This window comes from Triturus cristatus, chromosome 3_2 (assembly GCF_964204655.1).
Source record: "Triturus cristatus chromosome 3_2, aTriCri1.1, whole genome shotgun sequence".
In the NCBI taxonomy this organism is placed as follows: Eukaryota; Metazoa; Chordata; class Amphibia; order Caudata; family Salamandridae; genus Triturus; species Triturus cristatus.
The window spans coordinates 1,211,754,401-1,211,770,049 of record NC_140584.1 but is presented as its reverse complement, the minus strand read 5'-3'; the positions used below and the strand labels follow the sequence as shown (position 1 = coordinate 1,211,770,049).

At 49.2% G+C, this 15,649-nt stretch overlaps 1 protein-coding gene across 1 annotated transcript in view; it reads right to left on the bottom strand.

Annotated features, from left to right (window-relative positions):
- The window catches only part of LOC146859468 (unconventional myosin-X-like), an 869,852-nt gene that overhangs the window by 478,842 nt on the left and 375,361 nt on the right, over nucleotides 1-15,649 (bottom strand). The gene's annotated exons all lie outside the window — the stretch shown is intronic.

Below are 15,649 nucleotides of genomic sequence, written 5' to 3'. Positions count from 1 at the left end.
CCCCCCTGGTCTGCACAGCTCCAACAGCTGGAGTCGGCTTGCCCCATAAACTCCAAAGCCGGTCTAGACTGTAATTTGTGCGGTGAAAGCATTTGAACTCAGCCTCAGGGTTGATGGAATGCTCAATAACATAGGGCCAGTTTGGCTTCACACCAGTCCTTGCCGTCAAGTTCTCCTATGTCTTCTGCCCACCTCTCATGGAGTGTGATCAGGGAGTGCGGCGCATTGAGCACTAGTGAGCAGTAGAGCGACGATAGACCTTTACATCCCAGAGGGCGTAGCACCAGCTGTGCCTCCGGAGCCTTCAAATCTGGGACTGCTCCGAGGGTCTCTCTGGGAGCTTCTCATGCACGTCTGATTTGTAAGTTCCTAAGGCTCGGAGTGTAGTATAGCCCAAATTCTGTTTTAAGATGATATAAGGATACTACATGGTCGCGCTGCCACCGGTCCCTCAATGTGGAGATCCCAATGAGATCTCACCTGCGGCAGTTGTTCATTTGTGCTTGGTCAGGTGCCCCTCCATAGCGGCGTGAGCGCGGTGAGCTTCCTTTGCCATTTTAATTGAGGATATCGATTCTCTCCAGCTGTGAAAGGGTATCCTAGAGATGTGGGGTAGGGAGGCAGGCGGGCCCTGTAAAGTAAGGCATATTCCATGGTGACAGGTTGGGTCGCGGCCGTCCCAATAAAGTCAGTCCCCTAGGGGGCTCATCTGGGCTGCCCAATAGTACAGGCAGAGGCATGGCGCCTGAGGTCACCCTCCTACACTGAGTCCGCGCACTTGGTTGATGACCCCCTGGGTGATCTGCCTGAGGCCACTCTCATACACGGAGGCCGTGCCCTTGGTTGATGACCCCCTGGGTGATCTGCCTGAGGCCACCCTCGTACACTGAGGCCATGCTCTTGGTTGATGACCCCCCTGGGTGATCTGCCTGAGGTCACCCTCATACACTGAAGCCGTGCCCTTGGTTGATGACCCCCTGGGTGATCTGCCTAAGGCCACCCTCGTACACTGAGGCCATGCTCTTGGTTGATGACTCCCTGGGTCTTCTGCCTGAGGTCACCCTCATACACTGAAGCCGTGCCCTTGGTTGAAGACCCCCTGGGTGATCTGCCTGAGGCCACCCTCTTACACTGAGGCCATAGTCTTGGTTGATGACCCCCTGGGTGATCTGCCTGAGGTCACCCTCATACACTGAGGCTGTGCCCTTGGTTGAAGACCCCCTGGGTGATCTGCCTGAGGCCACCCTCTTACACTGAGGCCATAGTCTTGGTTGATGACCCCCTGGGTGATCTGCCTGAGGTCACCCTCATACACTGAGGCCGTGCCCTTCGTTGAAGACCCCCTGGGTGATCTGCCTGAGGCCACCCTCGTACACTGAGGCCGTGCTCTTGGTTGATGACCCTCTGGGTGATCTGTCTGTCTGCAGCTGTGGAGCGTATATCAGCAAAGAGGGTCAGGCGAGAATGAAGGGGTAGTGTTGCACAGGCACATCAAGTACATCTTGTAAAGTGCTCCCCGCCCCATAAGATTGAGTGTTAGGCAGGCCTAGACGTATAGGACACCAAGTATCAGTCTAGTGATTGGGACAATATTTTGTTTCCAGGTAACTCGGGTGTCGCAAGCGATGGTTATTCCTAAGTAACAAAAGGGTTCATTGGTGACCCTCAACCATGGTTCTTGGATTTGCGAGGGGGCCTGGCCTGTAAGGGGGGGGAGGGGGGTGTAGTGTGATTCATCTCAGTTTACGTGTAAACAGGATGCATTTCTGTGGATGTTGGCAAAAGATCAGGATTTGCCTGACCGGTGAAAAGGGGGTGTGAATAGCCTCTTGTAAGGATTGGTGCTTACTGGAGCTCTGAGTTGGAGGAATCCTCGGCTGGATCTCCAGGGATCATGGATCGTCTCCCGGTGAGTCCTGCAGGGCCCCTGCTTCGGGAGGCACCTGGCTCAGTACTATTGCTCTGAAGTATTGGTGAGTGGTCGGTAACCTGAAATACTAGTCCCGGCGTGCAGTGGCCAGGCCTGTGGTGTGGAGCCCCTCAATCCCTCACCCAGTGTTCTTGACCCGGACGTTGCCGAGGGTTCCCCGATGGTGCTGCCACTCATCCCCTCCAGTTCCCTCTTCCCCCGACTCCCTGCTAGGGAATGGTTGCCTGTGGTTGGTCGGTGGCTCCCGCTGCAGCGGACCAGCAGTGATTGACCTCCTCCCGATATGGTCTCTGTTGCCATATGGCCTTTCACCCACCGCAGGCCTGGTTTTTCACTGTGCCCCATTCCTAAAGAACCGATGACTGAATGCAGCCTGTGCAGGCCTGAGCCCAGTGGTGGCTGGATTTGCTGCCTCCCGTCGGCCTGACCGGCACAGTGTCTGCTGTGGGTCTCCTGTGAGCGGCACGGTGTCTACTGTGGGTCCTCCCGTGACCAGCACGCTGTCTGCTGTGGGCTCTCCCATGACCGGCACGCTGTCTGCTGTGGGTCTCCTGTGACCGGCACGGTGTCTACTGTGGGTCCTCCCGTGACCAGCACGCTGTCTGCTGTGGGCTCTCCCATGACCGGCACGCTGTCTGCTGTGGGCTCTCCCGTGACCGGCACAGTGTCTGCTGTGGGCTCTCCCGTGACCGGCACGCTGTCTGCTGTGGGCTCTCCCATGACCGGCACAGTGTCTGCTGTGGGCTCTCCCGTGACCGGCACGCTGTCTGCTGTGGGCTCTCCCGTGACCAGCACAGTGTCTGCTGTGGGCTCTCCCGTGACCGGCACAGTGTCTGCTGTGGGCTCTTCCGTGACCGGCACGCTGTCTGCTGTGGGCTCTCCCGTGACCGGCACAGTGTCTGCTGTGGGCTCTCCCGTGACCGGCACAGTGTCTGCTGTGGGCTCTCCCGTGACCGGCACAGTGTCTGCTGTGGGTCTCCCGTGACCAGCACAGTGTCTGCTGTGGGTCTCCCGTGACCAGCACAGTGTCTGCTGTGGGTCTCCCGTGACCAGCATGGTGTCTGCTGTGGGCTCTCCTCAGCCCACCATCTCGAGATACTATTATAAACTAATGGGGTAACCCAAGAAGCCCTAGGCCCTGGGTAATGTACGGTACATGCAATAGTATGGTCCTACTGGCGTATTATTTTAAAGGAAACATATACGGTATTTTATTTAAATAAACCCCATCAAGGGCTGCCCTGTACATTCCTACGGAGTGATATGCGTGGGTCCGAGTCCTTGGTCCCTGGGTAGGCGCTCTGTCTGCAGGGCTCGGCCTGGATGTCAGGATTCCTGGTGAGACCGCGGCCCCCGTTATTGGCGGCCCCGGCCAGCCCTGCTTTACCGGCATCCGCATCCCCGAAGATACTGAAGGATGCAAGGGCGAGGGGCTGCGAGGTGCGCTGGGGACGTGGGCGCGATTCATCCCGTGATTGGGGAGCGCGTCCTCCGCGGCCTTCTCCGGGCTCGTAAGCCGGTCCCGTCTCTATGCAGTTTTTCAAGCATAGATGGACATAGCAGGAGCAGTGCCCAGTGACCCGCTGCACCCACCCTCACACCGATCACCATCGCACCGCACCTGGCAGCCATGATGGGGCGGGGCCCTTCCTTCCACTGCATGGAAATAAAGAGGAGGGACCCCCATTACAACCTCCTCCAGAGTCTAAATCACAAACATTGAATGGAATCCAACGGAAGCCTAAGACGATCACCCCCAGTTTGGACTGGATGCCCCTCCTTTTCTCCCCCTTGGCAGCCAACTTCCCTCGCTCGCGGCCATCTCTACCAAAGCAGTAAAGTGAGTACCCCAGACTGAGTACCCCAGCCCAGATCTATTCACACAAGGAACTAAAAGAGAGCTTGGATCCTTCCCCAGCCTGGAGCGCCATCTAGCGGCCGAATGATTAAAAACGCCCACATCACTATTGGGGCTCCCGGCTTTATGGTAGTTATTTCCTTTACATTTCAGTCTGTATTTACCCATATTTATTCTTTGTCCATTTTATTGGTATTTATCTAGATCTTGTGTTTGGAGAATAATTCGAATTGAAAATTTGTATATTTCCATAACTACTTAGCTCTTAGTTGACAGGCGCGCAAACTATAATCAATATTAAAGCGCCCCTGGGCTCAAATGATCTAGCGCTCACTGTGAAGCAATGCTCCTTCACAGCGCTCCTACCAGCCTTCAATTCTCGGCACATCCTTAGCCCCCTAAATCTGCTGAGCGGCCAGAGTTTGAATGTTCATTCCCAACCCCTCGGCACTGCACTCGAGAGATACGGCCGCAACTCATGGGGCATCAGCGATCCTAAAAAACTCTCTAATTATGAAAAAATAATTTAAACAACTTCTGGAAACACTAGTAGCCGATACCGACCACAGTGTGAGCAATGACAGCAAGAAAACCGGCTTCGTCTTCTAATCAAGACGCCCTGCAAAGTGGAGAAACATCTTCCTTCTCCATCTACACGTTACTCAATCAATCACAAGCCCCCAGGGAACTAAACTCACCACTCCCCCATCACTAACCTTTAGAGGGGAACGCTCCACCTCTATTTTCATGGCAGGGAACAAACTTATACAAGTTACAGACCATCACCTCACCATCTTTGACCGACACTTCCAGTCACTTCTCAGTTCATTAACATAACATGGCCAGGTGCCCCAAACTCAGTCAGTCAAAAAACCTTTATTCGATTCCACATCAATCATAAAAGTTCACAAAGAAAACAAACAATCATAAAAAACGACAATATGCACAAAAGAGCATAAAAAATATCTTCGGAGACAATTAAACACCTAGTTGCATACTTACACATTGCATACCGTTTCCTTATCATCAAAACAATGTTTATAAAACTAAGCACAGAGCTACAAATGGAAGCATTTACTAAGGAGTGTAAATAATTAAAACCCTCTTTATGGGAGCAGAAACAGTTTTCGTTTAAAATTGGTTTGAAAAAGCGCATCCTGGGATCTTTATATAATGTCCAAAATAGCATAAAGGTGCCCCAAACTCCCCTCTCCCCTTTACCCCCGACCGTCAACGCAGAACCTTCACATCCTTGACTTCACTGACTCGCTATGCACCTTTGCTGCACCCCCGACGCCTTCGCCAAGTATTCACTAGAATGACTTCAATTGCACCCACCATAACCAATCAACACACAGTTACACAAATCGCTGACGTACACTCCGGGCCAGATGGCGCCAGCCCCAACCCAAGACCGGCCACCACTGAGTGCCCTATGGACTCAACCCACTCTCCTAACGTGGACCCTACTCAGCCCACACAAAATGTCTGCCTTTCTAACCTCGATGACACTTGCCTCCCCTGTAGCGGAGCTCACTCGCCTTCCTCAAACACGAGACCCGACGCTTATCCTCCCACTTTCAGAGCTGGAAGCCTCGCTGACACACTTACCCAGCTTCTGAACTGAATAGACCAAAAACTTGATTCTCTACCTAAAGACATCTCACATGTAAAAAAATGACCTCTCGATCCAGGCCAAGGTGACCTGCTATCCCACTCCAGCTGTCAGCTAACATACCCATTCGACCTCTATTCCCTCGAGTCATTTGTCCCGCAGACCCTACCGAGCTCTCAGCCTCATATCTGCTCTGGAAGCGGATGCTGTTGGTGAATCTTACATCACAATGACCCCGAAAATGGTCTGCAAGCCTCGTTCCACTATCCCAGTAATCGTGGGCGCAAATAGAATCCCTCGAACGGTCACCTCGGCTAGACCGCCTGCTCAATACACCACCATTCAGACACTACATACCACAAACAATAGTCCTAGCCCTCTAACATGCATGCTCCTCAACTGTAGATCATGCCACGGATATTGCCAAAGCTATACTTGATGAAAAGATAGATATCGCATTCCTTATCAAAACCTGGCTAAACGAACACTATCACCATACCAGACCCGCTCACACCACCTGCCTACACCATACTCGAACTGGACAGACAAAGGAGATTAGGTCACGGGCTAGCAATCGTCAACAAAGAAGAAACCCAGATTACCACCCTAAAGACCTTAAACTACTCGACTTTCAAATACCTCCGAGTCGACCTTACAGCCAAAGGCACCTCTCCTACCATACTCCACTCCATGGACCACCCACCTGATGATCGCACTCTCTTCTCAGAAAAAATGACTTACCTAGTAACATGGTTCTCCCTAACTGACTCGAATGACGTGTGCCTGGGTGACTTCAATATTCACTGGAACACCTCAGAAGACACCACAGTTTATAATCTTACAAACCTTCTAGAAAAAAATGACCTCAAACAACTCTGCTACGAACTGGCCTATAATAAAGGCTCCACTCTAGATGAGATAATCACCAAATATGAGCCTGTCTCACTTTGATCCATCTCTCCCATTGACTGATCAGACCACCATCTCATACTGTTTAATAATGAGACCAACCTCAGATCCCGCCCAGCCCCATCCAACAAACCTTCGCACTAGAATAGGAACATCAAACAAGTCCCACTCCAGGCTCTGTGCCCAACTACATCATCTTCTTCTCACTCACCCGTTGATCACCTCACCACCCGCTATAATACAGAGGTGACTGATGTTCTTGACCCAGTGACCCCGCTCAAACTGAAATAACCTGGAACAATCCAATCAAAATCCTGGTTCGAATCTGATCACATGGAAATACAGTAGCCAGACAGCGGTGTACCTCGATCTGGACATCTATGAAGAAGGGGACAGGTTATGCTCCAAAGTTCATCAAAAACCCACCGATAAGAACTCTCTCCTGTGCTATAACTCATACCACCCTAGAGCACTCAGGGATAATCTACCCGTGGGACAGTTTCTTCGGTACCGCAGAAACTGTTCATCCACCACCACATTTTTGGACCAATCAGAAGAACTATGTGCCAAACTGGAGATGAGACAGTATCCACGGAAGATCATTAGACACGCTAAAAAAAGAGCAATGAACACCCCCCGAAGTGTACTGCTTCAGAAGAACGAAAAAACAAGAGACAACTGTCTACCTGTGGTCATGACATTTGATCCTTTGGCCACCCAGATCCGTCAGTCCATACGTAAACATTGGACATTGTTGTCTACCAAGGATTTCATCATGCCTCCGCCCAGGTTTGCCTTTAAAAGATCAAGCAACCTAGGGGACAAACTTGTACACACACGTGTAAAAATGGCAACTAGGCTGACAGAGTCGACTATTCCCCCAGGACATTATCCATGCGGATCGTGTTCTGTATGTGGTTTGACAAAGAAAACACAGAGTGTCACTCTAAATTCAGGTAAAACCTGGTATTTGAAATATTTCAGCAATTGTAATACCGCGAATGTGGTGTACAGACTGACCTGCCAGTGTAACCTACAATATACAGGGCTCACAACGAGGAAGGTAAAGGTGAGAATGCACGAGCATCTCAGTACGATTAGAGCCGGTAAACTTACGACCAAACTGGTACAACACTGTCATGAAACCAAACACGCCTTCACATGGGTGGTCCTTGAGAGAATAATGGATACATCCCAAAATACTGAGGACATACTGGCTTCAAAAGAAGCCAGATGGATTTTTCAGGAGAAGTCCGACCAATTTGGGCTTAATGACCAAATTGAGTGGGGGAGGGCAAGATACTGAAGTGGTTGATGACACACTCCATCCGATGAACATATTGGTTCTGGCCTGAACAAGACTTTTTGGCTTGACTTCTGCCCACTGTGGTCAGATCGGTTAGGTTGTAATTATGAGACACCTCCTCCACTCTAGTTTAACATAGGAACAAGATCTCCAGCTGGCAATGAGGGGATATACGTAGATCATAGCATCATCTTAATATATAGGATAAGACTAGATGATATAAGAAAGAAGTTACAGTTCCAAACAACATTGTTTTAATCTAACACTACCAGATAGAACCCCATTGAGAATTATACAATGTAATTGGGACTTGGCATTTATAAGCTTAGAGGTCTTAGAAAGTACAGTCTCTCGCTTTTCCATTCAAAGATGGCGCCCATAGTGATAATAGACTGGTATAGAGACCTGAAGGGATTTGTACCCACTATGAACCACTTCCGAGTCCTTGGTGAGGTCTTCTATGGAGCGTTTTTCCTAAATGGAGGTCTAGGATATAAGTTAGTCCGTATAGACACTGGTATGAGGGGTAGCATTACTTTGAGCATCAACACAGAATAAAAAAAAACCCCTATCCAAGATGGCGCCGAAAGTTACGCGTGATAGTGTAGTTGTGTATATACATCAGCACATTAACTATCACCTGTGAGTCCTTTCGTGAGGTCCCCTACGCAGTTTTTTCACAAACGGATGTCCATGACATAATAAACTTCGAATGGACATCGGTGTGAGAGTCAGCTATATCTTGAGCGTCAGTGGTAAACCTCCCCAAACCAAGATGGCGCGCACTACTGTCGCGCAAGAGTGTAGGCGTTCGCTGTATATAAACAGTCAGGGGATCAGTACACGTGTGACCGGTGGAGAGAAGGAGCTCCGTGAGGCTTTGGGTGGTAAGGAGGTGTTATCGAGAGGGAGTGGGGATATTTATGTGAGGCTGAATACCTGACCTGTTTATGATCCCGAGGTGTAAATAATTCTGTGTTAAGATTCTGACTAGGGCATAACCGTGAGCATGTCTATTAAAAAAATAGGGAGGTAAAAGCTACATAGAATTTAAGCTGGTAATTATGGTAACAGAATCTTCATTGTTACTTACAACACACTTCCTCTGGTGATATTTTTTCGGTATATACATCAGACCTACCGTGACATTCATAGGCAGCCTAGACACTGTTAAAAGAAGCGTTTCCTTGAGTTCTGCTGTGTACGTGTTGGTGTGTACCATGGGTGATAATACATCAAGTCTGAATACATATTTTGCCTCTAACGTGAACCTTTAGTACTTAGGAGTATGTCGCTAGGTCCCTTTAAAAAGAGATGTCCCAATAAATAAGGGGGTCTGTATATCCACGTGTGTTTTTATATCTAAGACAAGATTCTGTGAAGAAGAGGAATTTGAATACATCAAAAATGCCCTTTCTGTAGATTCGCATTACAGCGGAGTGCGGAACCGCTGCAAGGACTCACTTAAGGAGCTCGCGTATGACCTGTTAGAGCGAGCTGGTACGCGAGGCCATGGCTCATTAAGGGTAATTGACATATTCAAATGAAAGACATATATCTATATATGTAGAAGGGGATGTGGAAAGAGAAAGAGCTGAGTGTTGTGTGTTTTTGACCTTTGGCAGTCCCCGAAGAAAATTTCAACAGTGTCCCCTGTGTGTGCCAAGCGACTGGAGCTGCCCTGACGAAATCGCCATAAATATATTAGGCGATGAAACATGTTGGCACTACATAATGGTATGCATATTAAGCAACCTTTTTAAGTTTTGACTTGGGTGCACATCGAAGGAAGAATAAAGTTTGAACCTATTGAGGGTGCATCCTCTTCAATCTTTTATCTTCACTATTCAGTCGCACTTGGTATGTGATTTCTTCACCACGTACCGTCACAGCTTTGGTTTATTTTTGGACACTTTTTTCATTTATTATTTTTTGGAGCGTGATGGCTACCAATGATAAGAGTGGGCAGAGCTGATGAGTACCAATCAGTAGGCTCAATTGGTGGTGCGCATGTGAGGTGCCATCTCGTCCCTTTCACATTTTTTTCATATTTTTTCTATTATTTGTATTAGAAAAAATACCTGGTGTATTTTACGCGAGTTCATGCACCTTGAGGTTTGTCAAGGGGATTGCCAGAAGTAAAACTCTTATTTTTAAATTGAAGGTGGCTAGCTTTGTTGGTGACTACCCCAAATTTTTTTTTTTAAAACGGGGAGTATCATATACCTAAAGTGATAGGATCTGAACCACAGCTAACAATAAATTACCTTACCTTCTAAGTCCTAGGCCTGTGTTGATAGATATTGATTGAGCGGAGGGCGGCCTAGGTTCTTTTTCCCTCTGTAGCTCCTTATTGTGTATATCAAATCTGATCTTAACAACAAGAGGAGACAAAACGAACCTCTGTAACCAGAACTTTAGATATCCCTGGACGAAACTCTGAAACTGAATCCTCGAACTTTGACGATCTGTTAAACGCCAGATGACTGAAGAATCTCCCTTGGAGTAAAGGAGTTACTCCCCTGCTTGGCAGGCACCAAAGACGCATCTGTCCGATCTGCATCCCCGAAGCTCCCGCCGGACACCGAAGACTTTGCAACACCAGAGGTGGATTTCCAGACTTACCAGAGGCCGAACCAAGTCCCCAGCAAAGCTGAGACCCACAACCCTCGTGAGTAGCGTGGAACCGGAACTCCTGGTCACCGGGCACTTTAGCAAGTACATTGACTTCTCGACGTCTCTTGAAGTCGTGCTTGGGGTTACTTGTAGCCCCCACCTCGAGCAAAAGATCCACTGAAGATTGTCGTCCTAGTCACCTCGAGAGACCCATGAGCCGCCATTTTGAGATTCCTCTCTAGGTCCCTTCGCGATCCCTGGTCCGTTGACTGGTGGGTCTCTGTGAAGGTAACTGACTTCCTTTAGGCTTCCCTGGTTGCTCCATATGTGCCCTCACTCCTCCTCGCTGGGGGAGTCCCTCGGACCTTGCTGGTCCGCACTGAAGCATCTTTCTCCTTTCTGCGTGGGTTGCTGTTGCCAAGGCTTGTTGTGTCCAATCCGGGCACCGATGCTGCAGCACTCGACAACCTTCGTGGGACAGCTCGAATCCAGCTCCTGGTTGTCCGACGCCTCCTGGTCCTCGTGGCTGAAGAGTCAAGTTTCACCTCCTTCACCTGAAAACACCCGACATCGGTGGGCATTCATCTATCGTGCCCCTGGTCACTGGAAAGTGACCCAGACTCTGTCCCCTCTGCTTTCCGATTCTTCACATCTCCGATCCAGGCTTGTATCTCTTCGGACACTTCGCATCTTCCCGGCAGCAGTACTTCTTCGCCAGCTTCCATTGAAAACAATGCGACCTGACACCATTTGACACCTATGCACCCGGCTTCTCTGGGTGAGGTAACTCGAGTACTCTGGTGCTCCTGTGTGTGTTGACCCTTGAACTGTCTATGTCCAAGAGGGTTTGGTCCTAGTCCATCTCTAAGTGACCTTTATCTTTAAAATCTAACCGCGACTTTCCCCATAAAAGCTAACGGGAGCTCGCGGCTGTGTTCTCACACTGCACACTACCTTGGGTGGTTCCTTGGGGTCCCAGTGATTCTACAGGCTCTAGGCCTTGTGTCCAGTTATGTCGTGGTTCTTATACAACTTTTTTAGTATATGGTTAGGCTCGCCCCTAGGGCCTGACGTGTATTTGTGCTACTTTACTATTCTATTTGCAGTGTAACTTATGTGCTTTTGCCTCTAGCCTCAAAGAGGCTAGAGGGGTGTGTTTAGTAATAAATACATACATTATACACACACACACCTGGTGTGGTCTCCTTCATTTAGCCACTCAAGAGATTACAGACTGGTAAAACAAGCTGCTTTCCATTCCTTCAAGACTTAGCCTGAAGGCTGCTCTCCATAGCTACCACTAGGATAGCTTTCAATAAAGGTGGTCTTTAACCCATCATCAATAAGGGGTTGTTTGTGTGGAAACTAGCTGCAATGGCTGTTCGCATCAGCTGAAGCCATTTTGTTTGTGGCAGCCATTTTAGTTAGCCATGTGCTCGCCATGTGCTTTCTCCCTCTTCAGTATTGCCTGCCCTTGTATTCTGCTTGTGTCATCTGTTACAGTTAACTCCTTCAGCACTGAGCCAGGGCCTTGCACATGCTCAGAAAGACCTGTAGCTGCCAGAATGCACCTGCTCTTAGTGTATACCTGTCAGGCTGTTTTTACTGATGTAAGGAGAAATGTCTCCCCACCCACATTGTTGAGCAAGCAATTCTTGTATATCCATACTAGTCAATAACTATTCCTGCATGTGCCAGTGCCTCCCCTTGGTCTCATGCTGACTATGCAACAGATGTATATATAAGGTCACTGGTCTCTGTACTCCTTGGTCTGCCTCCTACAGTGGCCTGAGGGTACCATATTGGCGCAGTCTCCCTCATGTAAGGTCAGTCTCCCTCATGTGAGATTAATAAATTATTGTTTTAATATTCCAGCTTCCGTGCCAATCTCTTCTTTGTTGGTTTAAGGACCAGGTGCTTCAGTGAGCCCCTAAAAAGGTTTTTTCTTTCTACAGTTTGGACTGGTTCAAGGTGCCCAATATAGCTAGTGGACAGCATATACCAGGCCAACTTCTCACACTTAGGCAGTGGCGGGTACTCCCACCTGGCATTAACCCGTTTTAGTCTTCATGTTTCAGGGAGGGGATGATGGCTAACAGCCTGGTAGCGAGTACTTTGGCCAGTATGATGCATTCAACATTAATGAGAGGGATGGGCCTGTAGGAAGAGCAGTGGCTGGGCAGTTTGTTTGACTTCTAAACCGTAGTATGTGTGGTGAGACAAAGGCTTGCAGGGAGCCAGCCAGTGAGGCCGGTTTCTAAGGAACTCTATGGGAAAGCTGTTGGGGCCGGGAGCGAGGGGAGGCCGATATGGCAGCCTGGAGCTCCTCAAGCGTATGTAGAGCGTCCAACTCCGCTCATTGGTTGAGTGCAAGCGAGCAGATGGGCAGATCGCCTGCTATCGATCATGACTGTTGCAGGAGTGAGGGGTTTGAGGTTGCGGTGATTATCTGCAAAGACCTCTTGGATTGCAGCTGAGGCATAGACCAAGTGCCCACTTGAGGCCCAGACCGCTGCCGTTGTGCGGGGGTTGGTTATTTCTTGGGAAAGTTAATTGATCAGTTTCCCAGCTTTGCTGCCCTGTTCATAGAATGGCATTAGCAAGTGCACCGGCAGCTTGAGCTGCGTTCAGAAGCATGAGCCATAGGATGTGGCAGAGTTCCTCTGAGCACAAGTTGGAGAATTTCATGATCGCTCTTGGGCTCTGTACCTCCAACGGCTGCGGATGCGTGGCCTATGACTGTTTTGAAGCTTTCCATAGGGCAATCGGGGAATCCACAGAGTGTCGGTTCAAATCAGAATTTTCCTCTATGGCTGTTCAAGGACGTCAGCCAGTGAACCGTCCCGCAGCCACCATGTATTTAGCTGCCATGTCCAGAGGTACCAGGGACTATTGCCCTCAATAGAATCTAAATCAGGTGGGGTCTAATAATGCCCGGGGTAGGATGTGGGCATCGAAGGTCAGATTAAGTGAGGCCATGGGAGAGAAAAAATAGTCCAGCCTCGAAAGGCTCTTATGGGGGACCAGGCAATGTGTGTGTGTGTTTTCTCGTAGGGTGCCAGTGTCTCCATATGTCAACCAATTCCAGAACCTCCTACAGGCTGTCAAGGGTCCCCTGGGACCATCAGGCTCCCACGCCGCTGTCTCCCAGCGCAGCTGGGCGCGTGACTGACTCTCCGGCCAGTTCCGGTATTTTCAGCTCCCCCTGCGCTCACCTACTGAGTAGGGGAGTACTGAGGCTCCGCTTCTGGCTGCATCGGCTACTTCCGTGCTGGCCAAGCGCTGACCCGCTCACCGCACAGCCCTGAGCCCCAAGCTCAGGCACAGTGTTACGCATGGGATCAATCATAAGCCTCTGCTGTTCACAAACTCACCAAGTGCGGCGACATCTTGCCTCCTTCGGGCCCCAGGGCAAGGAGTCCCTCCCCATCCATCAGCCCACACCAGGTGCAAAAATATCACTCCGGGTAGACATGAAGCTGCCGGATTCTATGCTTTAGCCGGGAACTTCAGTAGAAAGCTGCCGCCATCTTGCCCCCCCGGCCACGCCCCTCCAAACAACTATTTAGGTCAAGCCTAGACAGTGCTTGCAATATTTCTTCGAGACTTGTTTCAGATTTGTGAGCTTAATTCTGTCTTTGATTTTTATTTGCTACTTCGATTGCTCTTCAAAATATCTTGGTTTCTACTGGTTCATTGCCCCTCCTTATCCCTCCTTACTCTACTTAGTTGCCACCCACGGAGAGGCGCCTAAGTACTCAGAAGCCTTCCACTGGATAGTGTATCTGTTAGTTCAGGCACTCTCTTTTCTGTTTGTTTCTTTCTCTTCAAGCAGAGCGGTGTGTGTATATCTTTGCCACACGGCAGTGCGAAAAAAGCAGAGAATGGTGTTGGAACATGACGCGGTGCACCCAATCGCCACCAGCCTTGCTATTTACAAGCACAACTAATTTTTGTAACAGCGCTTTTCACGAGCGCTACTGTTTGCCCCGCCCTCTCATACGCTTCGTGCATGCCATGCAGTTCCTACCCTTGGTTTTTCTTGCACTGTGAATATCAAAAAAAAAAAAATCAGGAATCCTAAAGTCATCTGGGCTCGTGTTGCTTACGTGTCCGGGTCACTTGTGACAGAGCATCACAGGACAGATGGGCGCAGTCGAGCAGGTTCTCAGCGTTTCCCTTCTACTTCCTGACATATCGCGATGGACTGTCAGTTCTGGGCACTCTTTTCCCAGCCGGGCTCTGTGCACCATTATCTCCATAGAGAGCCTCCAATGTGCCTTTTGTTCCTTCTCTGCGCTCTGGACGTAGCATGCATCACATGGTGCCCCGGGGCACAAGTGGCGACCCCCTCGAGTGGGTTCGTTATTTGCTTGTGTTTTCTGTGCCCCTCCGACACTGAGTGCAAGTTTTCCATCGCTCACTCTAACCACCTGGGGTACCACTCTGAACTGCCTTTGCTCCCTGCCCTCTACTCCCTCCCATCATGAACAGGCTCAGAAAGCCTAGTTTCTTCTGCCAGCGGACTCAGGTTCTCGCTCCTCCAAGTAAACATGAACATTTCAAGATGGCCGCAATACACAATAATTCGAGAACAATTTATTCGTCCTTCGTATGTGTCTTTACTTTTAACTTGACTTTGATCTAGTAGTATTCCCCATCGTCGGTGTCCAAAGCGGGGGAGCATGGCGATTGCACGGTTACGCCACTCCTATGATGCCTCATGACATGGCTTCTTCTTCACAGCCGCTGGGGGCAATAGAGCCACCAGGCTCCTAAATTACGCAGGAAGCTTTGGCAAACATCAGGCGTCCCGAGCTCCAGCACTGCCTACATATGGACGCCAACAAAAAGTCAAAGCTATAAACACACAGTTCCACACCCCACAATTCAACTCCACACATTTCCAATCCACACCACATGATGCGAGACCATAATTTAACTCAACAACACAATTACACAACACACTACATTCATCCAAGCCAAACCACAGAATTTCACATCGTGCCACATAATTAAACTCCCCTACATACCACTCCACAACACAAAACACCATGCCACATAATTAAACTCCATAACACATAATCCCACTCCCCATAATTCCAGTACACACAATAACACCTAATAACTATCCACATAATGCCACTGCACACCATGCCACATACCACTACACAAATTTACTACACACCACACATTTCCATAACTAACAATTCCAATACAACCCACATAATTCCACTACACACCACATACATACACTAGAACACACATGGGTAAAAGACATTCTCATTTACAACGCCAATAGCTCTAACTGAAGTAAATGTGAGACCTATTACATTTCCAATGCTTGTTTCAATAGTTATTAAACACGCACACTCCTCGTATGCATTTGTAGGAAGGTGGCTGCCCCCCAACTCT